This window comes from Leopardus geoffroyi, chromosome A2 (assembly GCF_018350155.1).
Source record: "Leopardus geoffroyi isolate Oge1 chromosome A2, O.geoffroyi_Oge1_pat1.0, whole genome shotgun sequence".
Classification (NCBI taxonomy): domain Eukaryota; kingdom Metazoa; phylum Chordata; class Mammalia; order Carnivora; family Felidae; genus Leopardus; species Leopardus geoffroyi.
The window spans coordinates 128,092,514-128,107,233 of record NC_059331.1 but is presented as its reverse complement, the minus strand read 5'-3'; the positions used below and the strand labels follow the sequence as shown (position 1 = coordinate 128,107,233).

The window sequence follows — 14,720 nt, the reverse complement described above, 5'->3', positions numbered from 1 at the left end:
TCAGATCGAGTTACATTATAGGCCACAGCTGGTGTTGTGGAGAAATACTTGATGTGGGAAGAGAAGGCTCTGTACATTTGTTAACCAGAAATGTCAGAATTGAGGTATTCTGTATTAGTAGTAAAGGACACACCCATAAAAGGGAAAGAGTGGGTGGTTTTTCTAATACATCAGGTGACACAGAAAGAGGAGAACATTTCCATCTGTCAATGTCAGTGAAGGCCCTAAGATGTAATTGCTGTGCTGGTTTTGACAACTAGGAGTCCCAGAGGGGAAAATGAGGCAGCAGTGGTCTAGGTATGGATCACAATTTTACAAAGAAGATAATGTGTAATATGCATTTGGGGAAAGATGAGATATTCTAATAATATCTCAGGGGGAACAGATTGGAGAATAGTGGGAGATAATTCATGTCAGGTGTTCTCAGACTAAACCCCAATATTTTCAAACCAGAGATCGCTGGGAGCCAGAATAGACAGGTGATTTATTTTTTCATGTGATTCTAACAATAGAACCAATAATTTATCTTTCCAGAAAAGAGCAGATACTATGATTCCATTTATCTGAAGGATTTAGAATAGTCAACATGAAAGAGACAGAAAGTAGAATGGTGGTTACCAGGGAGTGAGTAGAGAGTAGGGATTTATTGTTTAAGGGGTACAGAGATTCAGTTTGGGATGATGAAAAAGTTTTGGAGATGGATAGTGGTGATGGTTGCATAATAATGTAGCTATATTTAATGCAACTGAACAGTACACTTAAACATGGTTAAAATGGTAAATTTTGTGTATTCTTTAGCAAAATAAAAATAAGAAACAGGAAAATAATTTGTCTTTAGGACAGACACTTGCTTTAGTCAAGAAAGGATAATTGTGGTGAGCTTTCTCGTAGTACAACTAGAAGGTATTGAAGATGCTTCATATGTGGATGGACTGCATTTCTGTTCAATGGGCCTTGCTCTTTAGAGATGATTATGGAACAAACTTATTTTTGATACACTCTAAACAGAGCTTCACATAGGAAGGGAGAAACCTGAATTTGTCGATGTGAAGGTAAGGAGAGAAGTGTTCTGACCCAGAATCATGAGTAGGCCTCAGTAGCATGGCCACACCCCAGGGCTAATGAGAGGTAGCTGTTGGATACCTCCACAAAGTAGTAATGCCCACATCAGGTGATCCTAACTTTAACTTTTTCATTTCCTTCTACAAAATTGTAATTTTTAAGTTATCATCAAGCCTTCAATATAGTTCACAGGCCAGCAAACCACAGCCGGTGGACCAGCTACCTGTTTTTATAAGTAAAGTTTTTATCTCATCACAGATACTTGTTTATGTATTATCTGTGGCTGCTTTTGCATGACACCTATAGAGTTGAGTAGTTGTGGCAGAGATTGTATGGTCTATGGAACCTAAGATGTTTATTATCTAGTCCTTCCAAGAAAAAGTTTACAGAAAAATTTGTTACAGATTCAAGTCAGTTGTGTTTGAGAGGGAACCAGAGGTGCCTTGTTCACTTTCTGGAATGAAGCCAGCCAGAAAGGTGCAGAGGTGGGGTGCCTGGCTGGCTTCATTGGTTGAGAATCCAACTCTTGATCTCGGCTCAGATCATGATTTCATGATTCATGAGATCGAGCCTCACATCAGTCTCTGTGCTGACAGCACGGAGCCTGCTTGGGATTCTCTCTCTCCCTGTCTCTCTCTGCCCTTCCCCTGCTTGATCACTCTCAAAATAAATAAATAAATATTTTAAAAAAGAAAACAAAAGAAAGAAATGTGCAGAAGTGATCTGCAGATAGATCCCAGGGCAGCAGTCAGATGAGAGGCACCCGCTGCTTTGGGCTTATAGAACACTGAGGCACAGCCCAGAATATCTCAAAAATCCTTCCGGAAGGGACAGAGCTTCCTGTCATAACTTAAACCAGACCTTGGACCTTAAATATAATTGGGTTATATATTTGAGATCCCATTTATGAAGGTTTGTAATTTTGGACTTTATGTAGGACTAATCTCAATCCCTAAGGATATCCAGGAATATGACTTTAGCACAACCTCTAACAGTTGAACAAGTGGTGTTATTTAATGCAGCATGACACTGCACAGGCATGCTCTGTAATTACATCCCAAAGTGAATAGTTTGTTGCTATTTACCTAACAGCTTTTGCAGTGGAGGGGGAGTGAAAGCAGGGAAGGAGGTGGGATGCACTTTTTTGAATAAGGACATTTCAGGCATAACTCCAGATGTACACAGGACTGCGCAGGCTTTTCATTAACATTTCTTAAATTTTTTAAATCTTAAGATTTAAATTTCCCTAGAGTAGTGAATGAATCACTAGCCAGCTATTGTAAATTGAATTCCCCTTTCATAAAATGAAATTATTCCTAGATAGAGAAGAGAGGTACATTTCAATTGCAAGTCATTCTCTACCCTGTAGCTGTGGGGAATCCCAAGTGAATGGTGCTCAGATTTTGGCATCATCATTTGGCAAGGCAATGGAAATCAGGCTGAACTTCTTTATCAGAGAACAGAGTGTTACTGTAAGTACTATTAGATCTGAGTTTTGGATTGCCTGTTTATGTGTAATGCTCTAGCTGGTACAACCAACTACCTGGTCTTAGCAGGAAGGGCTCAGACGCTGAGCATGCTGCTATTCCTTAATCAAACACCACTCTCCTTCACTCCCTCCCACAGACTAGGTTACTGGAACATCTGTAACATGTGAATTAAATTCAACAAACTTCACTCTTGTTAAAAAAGATGACTTAATCCCCAGGAACTGCAATCTTTAGTTGACCAAGTATTTTGAAATCACGGTTATGTCCAAAGTTGAAAAGAGAAGCAATCTTTGGCCTTAGCAATGATTGTTTTTAGAGCGTTTTGGGTGCTAGGCCTTCAATGTGTCCGTAATTATGTGCCATGATAGGATTGTCTTTTCATTCATTCATTCATTCATTCATTCAAATATACATTCCAGAGATGTTGAGCACTTAGTATGTGACAAACATTGTTCCTAAATACAAGGATGAAAATGCATAGTTCCTGCTCTTACAGAAGTCATATTTTTAGGAAAGAAACTCTGCTTAGGTTAAATTCTATTATGGTTATCATGACTAATACCATTGTCATCAAAAATAAGATAAGACCATAAGAATATTTGATTAATATTTTGACATCATTCATACCAGATTTGAAGACACTTTGCAAAGTAGTATCTCAAAAATGTCTGACTAATTGCAGAATTTTTGTCAAAGCTATTATTTGGAAGGATATTACTTATTTGTACATATTACAATCTTCTTTAGTATATTTTTGACATGTTATTTTGGTCATAATGTGCTAATAACATCTATTGTAGTGTTAGCACAGTGGCTTAGACATAGTAGACATCCAATAAACATTTCATTGAATTTTAGATTTGGAAAGCATCTTTAGGAATCATCTAGTCCTGTGGTCCTTGACCTTAAATTGGGTTTTGAACCCCTCAAAAATCTGATGAAATATGTGGGCTTTTTTTCTCATTAAGAAGTAGCATATTTACATACACTCAGACTCTTGTATACAAGTTTAGGGGATTGGTGGATCACCCTATGTATCATCCACAAACTCCTACATCTTCCACTTTATAATTGTTGGAAATCATTGCCTAGAACAGGAGTTGGAAAGCTCTGGCCCTGAGGCCAAATACAGCTCATCTCCCATTTTTGTATCGCCTGTGAGCTAAAGATGGTTTTTACATTTTTGAATGGTTTCATATTATCTTCAATTTTGCCTCCTGGGTGGCAAAACCTAAATTATTTACTATCTTGTCCTTTATAGAAAAAATTTGGCATGCCCTGGCCTAAAATGGTTAGAAAATATTTTCTAAATCACTCAATTACTAGAAAACAGAAGACTAGAATTCATACCACTTAATTCCTCATTTATTGTTCTTTTCATTACTCCTGTTGATCGGTTAAAATATTGACTGATTGATTGACTTAAACCCAATAAAAAATATAACAAGGAGTTGTAAATCTGGAGTCCTTAATAAAATTTCTTAGACAAATAATTATGCAGTTGTATAGGAAGTTGAAATCCAGGAATTAAGTGACCCATCCAAAATTATATTACAAATTTGTTAAGCAAGATTAAACTCAAACTCAAGTTGTATATTACTGACTTACTTTTTTAAAGTTTACATTATATTTATTTCACATATTTGAAGTGCAATACTTCTTGCAATTCTGTGATTTTAAAGTTGTTTTCAGATTCCCTCTGTCATGTAGTACTGCAAAAATAGGATAAAAGAATCATAATAACCATTATCACACATGTTACTTTGAATATACTTCTTTTAGAAATTTCAAAGTACCTGACTGCTGTTGATTGTTTTCTTCTATTGATTAAGGCTGCCAGAATAGTTTTAAACCATATATGAGAATATTACCAATAATAGAGCTTAAAGATTTTCAGAAGAAAAAAACACTTAAAATATAAACGTTTTAATAATATGTAAATGCAATATCAAATGCCCAAAGGCCTCTATGATGGTTTTAACAAGACTCTCTTTTTTTCTTTTTTCTTGACAGATTCCGAAACCACTTTTGTTCATTTTTGACCACATATAAAAACTGGGTGTCACCTTCAGAGCAGTGTGTACTACATGGCAAGAACTGGACAATTCCTTTTCTAAAGGAGGAATTGTGATCAAGAGGAAATAAGCTTGCTTTTTACAGCGAGACTGAAGATTCTGAATTAGAACTTCAATGGTAAGTTCAGTATGTTCTCTTCACGCATAACCTTCATTCATGAGCACCCCACCCCAGGTCTTCTGCACTTACCTGAAAAAGCCAGACTTCTCAGGGAGGTACTGAGATGGGCCACCTGTCTGAGTTCCAGATGGGATTCTTTTCTAGTAATAAGTCTGCTTGGGCACTTCCATGGACTGCGTGCATTCGAAAGGCCCAGCCAGTTCACTAAAGTAAAAGGAAACTGGTGTGTTCGAAGTTCCGTAAGAGCATCAACAGCAACCACAAAACCTCAAAACTATTTCAAACACACTAGCGTTGAAAAACCAGGCTCTTAAAAAGATGAACAGCAATCCAAGTTGCAAAATGACAACAAGGCCAACTGTCAAGAAATATTAAGGTTTTAGGACTACTGTAAGAATCCATTAAGGAAAAAAGTGATATTATCAAAAACAAAAAGGGGAGATAAACTGTGTGTTGTGTTTGGGATGAAAGATTGTATATGTAGTATTTCCCTTCGAAAATTGACAGAGTTGTTCTGTCACCCACTGGGGACCTAGAACTACTATTCTTATCATGTATTTTGGTGATTAGCTCTGTCATGGATATATAATATTGCCTATGATATGACACTGAACAGCTGATTTACTTAGAGTGAGAGAGAGGATGGTTCAAGCAGAGACCATTAGAATGGCAGAGTAAGGGAGTACATTTGTCCACAGCCTTGCTTTTTAGACTCTTAACATTATCTCCAAAAGAAGATAAGCACACAGTCACAGAGATAAACGGCAAGTATTTGAAAGAAAAATAAGTTCCTCAAACTGCTCTAATTTGTCTAGCTTATTATGCAGCACTGTAATAGTCTAGAAATATTATAATTATTGTGTAAATTGCATGATAATTTTGCATAGAAATCTGTGAGTTAAAATGCTAATTTGTTAAATATCAACATTTTAAATATACTCCAGTTTTTAGCTCTAATTTGACATTTCTGCATTAAAAAAAAGAGAAAAGCGAGCATCAAACACACCATCCCTGGGTTCTCTCTACTTTCAAGGCCCTAATTAGAATTATGATTTTGGTAATTTCTGATGATTTCCGGTTTCCTGTCAAATGCTGAAGAATATTCTAGGCAAACAGTTTGCAATCCCTGTTTCCTATTGTTCACATTTCTTGTTTTATGCCTAGTATTATTAGTGCATCTGACTGTTGTTTTTTAGTTTCAAGGGAAGGCCTCTTTGTCTGGAAAGTCTTCAGCTGCAGCAGGTGTGCCCTTTTTGTGTTATAGGAGTAAAAATGTTATATGTTTCAAAATAACTCAAACTGCAGGAATTTTAATTTTTAGTAATGGTAGAGAAGACTGTTCCAGACACACCCACCTTCTAAGAACAACTAAAAAAAAAAAAAAAAAAAAAAAAAAAAAAAAAAAGGATAGAATATAAAACCTATTGGTTTGAAGGCTATAGAAAGCTGGCCAGGTCATGAGAACCTGAAAAAGCAAAATCCCCAGGAAAAGAGAAGTACAAAGGGTGAACCTGATTTTTAATTCTAGTTTTCACTCAAGGTGTTTCTGATTTGTAAGTGGCCACTGAGAGGCAGAGAAATTGAGCAGAAAGGGGTAGTTAGGAAGCTCAGAAGTGAAGGACACCTGTTTAGGGGCAAAATTAGGGTCCAAGGACCACAAAGAAGGTGGCACCCTTATAGTCAAGCTTTTAAGTGGGACCTTTACAGGACTTCACCTTTGGAGAAGGCATGAACTAGAAATGCTATGTCATCACAAGATTAGAGCCAAATTTCTAATCTACTAAATTAGTTAGGTAAATAGATAATCAGTGAATAGATTAAGGGATTCATCATCATCTTAACAGCCTCCCTCTTACCATGAGCAAAAGTTATCTCTGGAGGGGCACCTGGGTGGCTCAGTCGGTTAAAACCTCCCACTCTTGATTTTGTCTTAGGTCATGATCTCACAGTTCGTGAGATCACATTCTGTACTGGCAGCATGGAGCCTGTGTGGGATTCTCTCTCTGCCTCTCTCTGCCTCTCTCTGCCTCTCCCCTGCTCACACACACTCTCTCTCCCTTTATAAATAAATAAATAAACACTTAAAAAAAGTAATTTCTGGAGCCAAAAAAAAAAAAAAAATTCTAGAGAATGATAACAGTTTCTAAATCAGTAAATTAGCTCTGAAAATTTTTGCATGTATTGTTCAAGGTTCTGTTAAAAAAAAAAAAAATATATATATATATATATATAATTTGAAGATACAATTGGCTTTATTTTTTAAAGTTTATTTGTTTAACTTGAGATAGAGATTGGGGGAGGGGGGCAGAGAGAAGGGAGAGAGAGAATTCTAGGCAGGCTCCACACTGTGCTGTCAGTGCAGAGCCCCATGTGGGGCTCAATCTCATACTGTGAGATCATGACCTGAGCCAAAATCAAGATCAGATGCTTAACCCACTGAGCCATCTAGGCACCCCTATAATTGGTCTTATTAAATGACCCACGAATCAGGCAGCATCCCATCTAGCAAGTAGAGGGGAGTTCCTCAAGTTTCAATTGATATTAATAGGCATACTTATGTCAGAAGATAAGACCTAATAACCAAAATCACGAAAATAAACCTAAAATAGAAACAAATGCATAAGGAGATACAGATTGAAGGACTTTAAAATAACTGATTAATAGTTTGAAGAAATAAGGTGAAATGCAGAGAATTTTACATTTCTTTTGGGAATCTAGCTTTTAAAATTCAAATGGAAATTCTGAAACGGAAAAATAAAATAATAAAATTAAATACTCAATTGATGGGGCTAATAGAAGATGAGACACAGAAAATGGAGCTAGAATAAATCAGAAGAAAATATCAGATTGAAGAACAGAGGAGGGAAGAAAGGATAAAAATTACACAAAATCACACAGAAGACACAGGGGAAAGTCCTAACATGCCCAGAATTGGTGTCCTAGAAAGAGAGAAGAGAAAGAATTAGGCAGAACCAATATTTAAAGAGGTAATAAGGGGCGCCTGCGTGGCTCAGTCGGTTGAGTCCGACTTTGGCTCAGGTCATGATCTTGTGGTTTGTGAGTTCGAGCCCCACATCGGGCTCTGTGCTGGCAGCTCAGAGCCTGGAGCCTGCCTCAGATTCTGTGTCTCCCTCTCTCTCTGCTCCTCCCCTGCTCATGCTCTGTCTCTCTCTCTCTCAAAAATAAACGTTGAAAAAAAATTTTTTTTAATAAATAAATAAAGAGGTAATAAGATAAAGAATTATACAAACCCCCTAATATAGTAGTATCTAAATGAGTGAGCAATCACAAACAAAGGTTTTAGACCACATGAAAAAAAATACATGACACTAAATGTTAAGAAACACACTTGAAATGCAACACAAAAAAAAAACTAAAATAGATGAATGAAAAAAAATTTTAAGGCCAATATAACTATCTATATTTTATATATTTATCAGGCAAATTAGACTATAAGGCAAGACACTTTATTGGCAATAAACACAGGAAATTTTATTATGATAAAAGAGTTAATATTTCCAAAATATTATAGTTGTAAATTTGTTACACTTAATAATGAGTTTCAACATATGTAAAGCAAAATAATGATGCAACTAAAAGGAAAATGGACAAATCCATTATCATAGGGAGATTTTTAACAGATGTCTCTTAGTAACTGATACAACAAACAGACAAAAATTCAACATGGATACAGTGGATTTGAACAATGCAATACATAAACTTGACCTTATTTACATACCTTATACTCAGCAAATGCAAAATTCATATCAAATGCCAAGCCAGTTAACCAAATGATGAATCTAAAAGAAACCTTAAAAAATATCAAAAAGTAAAATTATACAGAGCACATTTTCTGACAACAGTGAAGTTAGGATAGAAATCAATAATGAGGGGCACCTGGGTGGCTCAGTCAGTTAAGCGGCTGACTTCGGCTCAGGTCATGATCTCACGGTCCGTGAGTTCAAGCCCCGCGTCAGGCTCTGTGCTGACAGCTCAGAGCCTGGATCCTATTTCAGATTCTGTGTCTCCCTCTCTCTGACCCTCCCCCGTTCATGCTCTGTCTCTCTCTGCCTCAAAAATAAATAAATGTTAAAAAAAAAAAAAGAAATCAATAATGAAACAAGATAATATTAAAAATTTTATATTTGAAAAGTACTCAATAAACTTTTAAGTAATTCAAACACTAAGAGAATGAATACAAATGAAAATTAGGAGATATTTTTCTTTGAATTATAGTGAAAGTTCAACGTATCAAAACTTTCAGAATACAGCTATAGACATACTTAAATGCTTTTATTAGGAGTAAAAAGCTGAAAATAACCTCTTTTCCTTTGGCTTGCCACTGGGCCCATGGGCCCAGTGGTGTTGCCATGGGCCACCACCCACCCCGGTGTTGCTGGTATTGTAAGAACAAGCGGGGTCCAAAGTCTTGTTTCTGCAGAGGTGTCCCTGATGCCAAGGTCCGCATCTTTGACCTTGGGCAGAAGAAGGCAGAAGTGGAGCAGTTCCCACTGTGTGGCCACACAGTGCCAGAGGAATACGAGCAGCTCTCCTCTGAAGCCCTGGAGGCTGTCCGTATGTGTGCTAACAAGTACGTGGTGAAAAGCTGTGGCAAAGATGGTTTTTGCATCCAAATGCGGTTCTGTCCCTTCCACGTCATCCTTATAAACAAGATGTTGTCCTGTGCTGGAGCTGACAGGCTCCAGACAGGTGTGTGGGGTGCCTTTGGAAAGCCCCAGGGCACAGTGGCCAGGGTCCACATTGGCCAAGTCATCATGTCCACCAGTACCAAGGTACAGAACAAGGAGCATATGATTGAGACACTATGCAGGGCCAAGTTCAAGTTCCTTGGCTGCAGAAGATTCACATTTCCAAGAAGTGGGGCTTTACTAAGTTTAATGTGAATGAATTTGAAGACATGATGGCTGAAAAGTAGCTTATCCCAGATGGCTATGGCTTTGGTCAAATACATCCCTAATTGTGGCCCCTTGGACAAATGGTAGGCTCTGCACTCATGAGAACCTTGACACTGCCTGCTCCTTATTCACGCCCACAATAAACCCTGCTTCCTGTCAAAGGAAAAGAAAAGCTGAAAATAAATCATCCACGTATCCATTTCCACTAGTTAAAAAAATTAGGCTGAGGCAACAGGCACATGAAAAGATGCTCAACGTCACACCTCATCAGGGAAATACAAATCAAAACCACACTGAGATATCACCTCACTCCAGTCAGAGTGGCTAAAATGAACCAAATAAGGAGACTATAGATGCTGGAGAGGATGTGGAGAAACGGGAACCTTCTTGCACTGTTGGTGGGAATGCAAACTGGTGCAGCCCCTCTGGAAAACAGTGTGGAGGTTCCTCAAAAAGTTAAAAATAGATCTACCCTATGACCCAGCAATAGCACTGCTAGGAATTTACCCAAGGGATACAGGAGTGCTGATGCATAGGGGCACTTGTACCCCAACGTTGATAGCAGCACTTTCAGCAATAGCCAAATTATGGAAAAAGCCTAAATGTCCATCAACCGATGAATGGATAAAGAAGTGTTTTAGAGGCTCCTGGGTGGCTCAGTCGGTTAAGCAACCGACTTCAGCTCAGGTCATGATCTCACAGTTTGTGAGTGCAAGCCCTGTGTCGGGCTCTGTGCTGAGAGCTCAGAGCCTGGAGCCTGCTTCAGATTCTGTGTCTCCCCCTCTCTCTACCCCTCCCCTGCTCACGCTCTGTGTCTCTCTGTCTCTCAATAATAAATGTTAACAAAATTTTTTTTTAAAGTTGTGGTTTATATATACAATGGAATACTACTTGGCAATGAGAAAGAATGAAATACAGCCTTTTGTAGCAACGTGGATGGAACTGGAGAGTGTTATGATAAGTGAAATAAGTCATACAGAGAAAGACAGATACCATATGTTTTCACTCTTATGTGGATCCTGAGAAACTTAACAGAAGACCATGGGGGAGGGGAAGGAAAAAAAAAAGTTAGAGAGGAAGGGAGCCAAACCATAAGAAACTCTTAAAAACTGAGAATAAAATGGGGTTTGATGGGGGGTGGGAGGGAGGGGAAAGGGGGTGATGGGCATTGAGGAGAGCACCTGTTGGGATGAGCACTGGGTGTTGTATGGAAACCAATTTGACAATAGATTTCATATTAAAAAATAATAAAAAAATAAACTTATTGTGGTAAACATAAAAAAAAAAAATTAGGCCAAGGAAGAGCAAAAAGAAACAAATAATAAAATTAAAAACATATATCAGTAAAACATAAAACAAATGTGCTAGAGAAAATAAATCTAAAAATACATTTTAAAAGACTAATTAATTTCACAAATCCCTGGAAAGACAGATCAAGAAAAAAAGAAAGTGCACAAAATACCAATATCAAAAATGATTTTTTTATAACAAAGGGTCTTAACTATAGATCCCATTGTTAAGGAAATAAAAACAAAAGGATATCGTATCAGTTTGGGGGTAATAATTTCGATGAAATGATTTAGAAAGCCATAACTTAGGGGTGCCTGGGTGGCTCAGTCAATTAAGTGTCTGACTTTGGCTCAGGTCATGCATGATTTCATGGCTATGGGTTCAAGGCCCACATTGGGCTCTGTGCTGATGACTCTGACAGCTCGGAACCTGGAGCCTGCTTCAGATTCTGTCTCAGTCTCTCTCTGCCCCTCCCCCACTCGCACTCTGTCTCTTTCTCTCTGTCAAATATAAATAGATATTTTTTTAAAAAGCCATAATTTACCAAAACGGTTAAAGTGGCACAAGAAGAAATATAAAATGCAAATAATTTAGTATCTACTAAATGAATTGAATCTGTAACTAAAACCCTGTGAAAGAAATTTCCATGTCCATCAATTTTACTAATCAGTTCCTCCAAATATTTAGAAATAAACTCGACCTTAGTTTATACTATTCCATAGCTCAGAAAAAGAGAAAAATTTTCCAAGTTATTTGTTGAGGTCATCATAATTTTCATAGCAAATACTGGTAAGAACATTACAATAAAGACCTAAGAGAGACTAACTTTCATTTATATAGACACAAAGCCTATACAAAATATTAGCAAAGCAAATCCAGTGATATAAAAAAAATGATAATATATTATGGTCAGGTGAGAATTATTCCAGGAAGGCAAGATAGTCTAACGTGAAAAATCAATGAATGCAATTTACCACATAAACCAAATAAAGGAGAACAATCATATGATCATCTCAAATAGAGACCAAAACACATCTCTGAATAAAATTCAACATCCATCCATGATTTAAAAAAGAAAAATGACAAACTAAGAATAGAAGGATATTTACAAAATCCTATAGCAAACATCATGTGTCACTGAGAAACATTGAAAGCTGTCTTCTTGATATTAGATGTTCGGTTCAACATAGTATCCTCACCCAGTGTGATGAGGCAAAACAGTCAATAAAAGGTATAAATATTGGAGGGGTGCCTGGCTGGTTCAGTTTGGTATGTAGAGTGTGTGACTCTTGATCTTGGGGTTGTAAATTCAAGTCCCATATTAGGTATAGAGACTACTTTTAAAAAAATAAAATATTTTTTAAAAATGGTATAAGTATTAGAAAGAAAGAAATAAAACTGTCTTTATTTGCCAGTGGAATAATTTTGTACATAAAACTTCCAAAGACTACAGACACACTAATACAATAAATGTATTAATTTAGCAAAACAGTTACATGTTAATTTGCAAAAAATCGATCATATGTCACGATTGCAACACACAAGCAGAGAATGCAATTTTTAAAATAATACCTTTATTTATTTATTTATTTATTTATTTATTTACTTACTTACTTACTTACTTACTTACTTATTTATTTATTTTTAGAGAGAGAGAGAGTGTTCAAGCATGGGAAAGGAACAAAGGGAGAGAGAGAGAATCTTAAGCAGGCTCCATGCTCAGCACAGAGCCCAATGCAGGGCTCAATCCCATGACCCTGGGATCATTACCTGAGCTGAAATCAAGAACTGGGCACTCAACTGTCTGAGCCACTAAAGTGCCCCTAAAATAGTACCATTTAAATTAGGATCAAAGAATATTAAAATAAATCTAACAGAATATCAGCAGATCTTCTATGTAGGATACTGTATAACATTGAGAGAAATTTTAAAAAGACCTCAGTGAATGGAAGACTATATATTACTTTCAGATAAAAAGATTCAGTATCGTGAGGATGTCTGTTCTCCTCTAAGCTACCTATATTCAATGCATTTCCTTTTTTGTTTTCATTTTAATTCCAGTGTAATTGATGTACAATGTCATATCAGTTTCAATTGTCCCATTTAGTGATTCAGTAGTTCCATATATTGCTCAGTGCTCATCAGAGTAAGTGCACTCTTAATCCCCTTCACCAATTTTACCCATTCCCCCACCCACCTCCCTCCTGGTAACTATCTGTTCCCTACAGTTAAGAGTATGTTTTTTGGTTTGTCTCTATTAAACTTCTAATCAAAATTTGAACACGTGTTTTCTGTGGAAATTGACAAGATGATTTGAATGTGTATATGATAATGTAAAGAGTCTAAAATGTCAAAAACAATGATAAAAAGGGACATATTTGAAAGATTTAAAATATCAGGTATCAAGAGGGGCACTTGCATGGTTCAGTGGGTTAAACATCTGATTCTTGATTTCAGCTCAGGTCATGATCTCATGGTTCATAAGATCAAGCCCCGCATTGAGCCCTGTGTCTGAGCTCTGCACTAACAGCCTGGAGTCTGCTTGGGATTCTCTCTCTCCCTCTTTCTGTCCCTCCCCTCATGCGTACAGGTTCTCTCTCTCAAAATAAATAAATAAGCATTAAAAAATAATAATTTAAAATACTGGGTATTAAGATTTATTTTAAATCTAAAATAATTTGGACAATATAGTATTAGCAGAATAATATACAAATAGACTAATGGAAGAGTATACAGTCCACAAACTAATTCACACATGTATGGACACTTAATTACAAAAAAGGTGGTAATATAGAACAGAAGGAAATAATGATCTTTCAATAAATGGGGCTGGGTCAGCTGGACATTCAAATGAAAGAAAAAATGAATCTTGACTCCTTACCTCACACTATACATAAAAATCAGTTCCAGATAGAAAGTTGATCTAAATGTGAAAGGTAAGATAATAAGATTTCTGAAGATAACAAAGAAAAGTATCTTTATGACCTTGGGATATAGAAAGAATTTTTTTTCTTAGAATACAAAAATCAATAAGCACTAAAGAGATACTGATAAGCTGAACTACACCGAAATAAGATTTTTCTGCCCAGCAAAGACATCATCAAGACAGTAAAAGGGCAAATCATGGAGTGGGAACAGATTTTTGTAGTTCATAAACTGACAAAGGACTCACATCAACTAAGTACCAATAAGAAAAAGATAACAACATGAAGTTTACATATACAAAATATACGAATAGACAATTTGCAAAAGATTTCCCAATAAACACATATTAGTGATTTGGGAACTGCAAACAAAAACTGCAGTGGAATACCACTAACTGTACATCAGATAGCTAAAATTTAAATAGAATTTAATACCTCACAATTAAAATTTTAAATTTGAATAGAGTTTAATGCCTCAGAATATCAAGTGTTGCAGAGGATATGGAGAAAATAGAATTTTCATACACTGCTAGAGGGAGTGGAAAAGTGGCACACTAAAGCTGTGTTTTTACAGGTGAATATCCAAATGACCATGAACCAGCAATTGCATTCCTAGATATATAACCAACAGAAAATGCATACGCATGCGTACCAAAAAAAGTTACAGTTCTAACAGCAGTATGTATAACAATCCAAATCTGAAACATCCCAGAGGTCAATAAAAAAAATAAAATATACTACAAAAATGACAGTGTGGAATGTATAGAATTGTTCTTACCATGAAAATGAATGAAGTAATTCTACACGCAAAAACTTGGATGGATTTTGCAAACATTGTATTA

At 36.5% G+C, this 14,720-nt stretch overlaps 2 protein-coding genes and 1 pseudogene across 6 annotated transcripts in view; 2 read left to right on the top strand and 1 right to left on the bottom strand.

The window, feature by feature from the left end:
* Positions 1 to 4,913, bottom strand: part of GPR141 (G protein-coupled receptor 141) — a 44,451-nt gene extending 39,538 nt beyond the window's left edge. Inside the window, exon 1 of the mRNA XM_045495337.1 lies at positions 4,818 to 4,913. The gene's annotated coding sequence lies outside the window, so the exon portion shown is untranslated. The remainder of the gene's footprint in view (positions 1 to 4,817) is intronic.
* The window catches only part of ELMO1 (engulfment and cell motility 1), a 734,972-nt gene that overhangs the window by 68,450 nt on the left and 651,802 nt on the right, over positions 1 to 14,720 (top strand). For all 5 annotated transcript variants that reach the window (XR_006716458.1, XM_045495324.1, XM_045495323.1 and 2 more), the window contains exon 2: positions 4,566 to 4,745. The gene's annotated coding sequence lies outside the window, so the exon portion shown is untranslated. The remainder of the gene's footprint in view (positions 1 to 4,565; positions 4,746 to 14,720) is intronic.
* LOC123606709 lies at positions 8,866 to 9,886 on the top strand (annotated as a pseudogene).